A 4137-nucleotide genomic window follows, 5' to 3' on the forward strand; every position below is an offset into this window, starting at 1 on the left:
GCAGTTTTTTACCCAAAATTCATCCTTGTTCTTACCAGTTAGTTCAAATGAAAAGTAGAGCAAATGCAGCATTTCAGTGAATCACTGCTACACAAGTGTTCAAACTGAAGGCATTACTGTAGAAACAACATACATTCCTTTGTACTGAAACAGGTACATGTAGTAATGTTAGGTACTATTACAAAATGTTGAAGTAACAGTGTGTTCTCCAAATATGTAACATTTCACAGAGAATTACTAGTGTTAAAGCAGTTCATCACTGTTCATTCTTTGAGAAATGCAGTTTTTACCCAAAATTCATACTTGTTGTTACCAGTTAGTTCACATGAAAAGTAGAGCAAATGCAGCATTTCAGTGAATCAATGCTACACAAGTGTTCAAACTGAAGGCATTACTGTAGAAACAACATAGATTCCTTTGTACTGAAACAGGTACATGTAGTAATGTTAGGTACTATTACAAAATGTTGAAGTAACAGTGTGTTCTCCAAATATGTAACATTTCACAGAGAATTCCTAGTGTTGAAGCAGTTCATCACTGTTCATTCTTTGAGAAATGCAGTTTTTACCCAAAATTCATACTTGTTCTTACCAGTTAGTTCACATGAAAAGTAGAGCAAATGCAGCATTTCAGTGAATCAATGCTACACAAGTGTTCAAACTGAACGCATTACTGTAGAAACAACATACATTCCTTTGTACTGAAACAGGTACATGTAGTAATGTTAGGTACTATTACAAAATGTTGAAGTAACAGTGTGTTCTCCAAATATGTAACATTTCACAGAGAATTAGTAGTGTTGAAGCAGTTCATCACTGTTCATTCTTTGAGAAATGCAGTTTTTACTCAAAATTCATACTTGTTCTTACCAGTTAGTTCACATGAAAAGTAGAGCAAATGCAGCATTTCAGTGAATCAATGCTACACAAGTGTTCAAACTGAAGGCATTACTGTAGAAACAACATACATTCCTTTGTACTGAAACAGGTACATGTAGTAATGTTAGGTACTATTACAAAATGTTGAAGTAACAGTGTGTTCTCCAAATATGTAACATTTCACAGAGAATTACTAGTGTTTAAGCAGTTCATCACTGTTCATTCTTTGAGAAATGCAGTTTTTACTCAGAAATTCATACTAGTTCTTAGCAGTTAGTTCACATGAAAAGTAGAGCAAATGCAGCATTTCAGTGAATCAATGCTACACAAGTGTTCAAACTGAAGGCATTACTGTAGAAACAACATACATTCCTTTGTACTGAAACAGGTACATGTAGTAATGTTAGGTACTATTACAAAATGTTGAAGTAACAGTGTGTTCTCCAAATATGTAACATTTCACAGAGAATTAGTAGTGTTGAAGCAGTTCATCACTGTTCATTCTTTGAGAAATGCAGTTTTTACCCAAAATTCATACTTGTTCTTACCAGTTAGTTCACATGAAAAGTAGAGCAAATGCAGCATTTCAGTGAATCAATGCTACACAAGTGTTCAAACTGAAGGCATTACTGTAGAAACAACATACATTCCTTTGTACTGAAACAGGTACATGTAGTAATGTTAGGTACTATTACAAAATGTTGAAGTAACAGTGTGTTCTCCAAATATGTAACATTTCACAGAGAATTAGTAGTGTTGAAGCAGTTCATCACTGTTCATTCTTTGAGAAATGCAGCTTTTTACCCAAAATTCATACTTGTTCTTACCAGTTAGTTCACATGAAAAGTAGAGCAAATGCAGCATTTCAGTGAATCAATGCTACACAAGTGTTCAAACTGAAGGCATTACTGTGGAAACAACATACATTCCTTTGTACTGAAACAGGTACATGTAGTAATGTTAGGTACTATTACAAAATGTTGAAGTAACAGTGTGTTCTCCAAATATGTAACATTTCACAGAGAAATTAGTAGTGTTGAAGCAGTTCATCACTGTTCATTCTTTGAGAAATGCAGCTTTTTACCCAAAATTCATACTTGTTCTTACAAGTTAGTTCACATGAAAAGTAGAGCAAATGCAGCATTTCAGTGAATCAATGCTACACAAGTGTTCAAACTGAAGGCATTACTGTAGAAACAAGATACATTCCTTTGTACTGAAACAGGTACATGTAGTAATGTTAGGTACTATTACAAAATGTTGAAGTAACAGTGTGTTCTCCAAATATGTAACATTTCACAGAGAAATTAGTAGTGTTGAAGCAGTTCATCACTGTTCATTCTTTGAGAAATGCAGCTTTTACCCAAAATTCATACTTGTTGTTAAGAGTTAGTTCACATGAAAAGTAGAGCAAATGCAGCATTTCAGTGAATCAAAGCTACACAAGTGTTCAAACTGAAGGCATTACTGTAGAAACAACATACATTCCTTTGTACTGAAACAGGTACATGTAGTAATGTTTGGTACTATTACAAAATGTTGAAGTAACAGTGTGTTCTCCAAATATGTAACATTTCACAGAGAATTAGTACTGTTGAAGCAGTTCATCACTGTTCATTCTTTGAGAAATGCAGCTTTTACCCAAAATTCATACTTGTTCTTACGAGTTAGTTCACATGAAAAGTAGAGCAAATGCAGCATTTCAGTGAATCAATGCTACACAAGTGTTCGAACTGAACGCATTAGTGTAGAAACAACATACATTCCTTTGTACTGAAAGAGGTACATGTAGTAATGTTAGGTACTATTACAAAATGTTGAAGTAACAGTGTGTTCTCCAAATATGTAACATTTCACAGAGAAATAGTAGTGTTGAAGCAGTTAATCACTGTTCATTCTTTGAGAAATGCATTTTTTAGCCAAAATTCATACTTGTTGTTAAGAGTTATTTCACATGAAAAGTAGAGCAAATGCAGCATTTCAGTGAATCAATGCTACACAAGTGTTGAAACAGAAGGCAATAGTGTAGAAACAACATACATTCCTTTGTACTGAAAGAGATACATCTAGTAATGTTAGGTACTATTACAAAATGTTGAAGTAACAGTGTGTTCTCCAAATATGTAACATTTCACAGAGAAATAGTGTTGAAGCAGTTCATCAATGTTCATTCTTTGAGAAATGCAGCTTTTACCCAAAATTCATCCTTGTTCTTACCAGTTAGTTCAAATGAAAAGTAGAGCAAATGCAGCATTTCAGTGAATCACTGCTACACAAGTGTTCAAACTGAAGGCATTACTGTAGAAACAACATACATTCCTTTGTACTGAAACAGGTACATGTAGTAATGTTAGGTACTATTACAAAATGTTGAAGTAACAGTGTGTTCTCCAAATATGTAACATTTCACAGAGAATTACTAGTGTTAAAGCAGTTCATCACTGTTCATTCTTTGAGAAATGCAGTTTTTACCCAAAAATTCATACTTGTTGTTAAGAGTTAGTTCACATGAAAAGTAGAGCAAATGCAGCATTTCAGTGAATCAATGCTACACAAGTGTTCAAACTGAAGGCATTACTGTAGAAACAACATAGATTCCTTTGTACTGAAACAGGTACATTTAGTAATGTTAGGTACTATTACAAAATGTTGAAGTAACTGTGTTCTCCAAATATGTAACATTTCACAGAGAATTCCTAGTGTTGAAGCAGTTCATCACTGTTCATTCTTTGAGAAATGCAGTTTTTACCCAAAATTCATACTTGTTCTAACCAGTTAGTTCACATGAAAAGTAGAGCAAATGCAGCATTTCAGTGAATCAATGCTACACAAGTGTTCAAACTGAACGCATTACTGTAGAAACAACATACATTCCTTTGTACTGAAACAGGTACATGTAGTAATGTTAGGTACTATTACAAAATGTTGAAGTAACAGTGTGTTCTCCAAATATGTAACATTTCACAGAGAAATAGTGTTGAAGCAGTTCATCACTGTTCATTCTTTGAGAAATGCAATTTTTATTCAGAATTCATACTTGTTCTTACCAGTTAGTTCACATGAAAAGTAGAGCAAATGCAGCATTTCAGTGAATCAATGCTACACAATTGTTCAAACTGAAGGCATTACTGTGGAAACAACATACATTCCTTTGTACTGAAACAGGTATATGTAGTAATGTTAGGTACTATTACAAAATGTTGAAGTAACAGTGTGTTCTCCAAATATGTAACATTTCACAGAGAATTCCTAGTGTTTA

This window comes from Phyllostomus hastatus, unplaced genomic scaffold, assembly GCF_019186645.2.
Source record: "Phyllostomus hastatus isolate PE091 unplaced genomic scaffold, TTU_PhHast_1.1 phas_contig_113, whole genome shotgun sequence".
Taxonomy (NCBI): domain Eukaryota; kingdom Metazoa; phylum Chordata; class Mammalia; order Chiroptera; family Phyllostomidae; genus Phyllostomus; species Phyllostomus hastatus.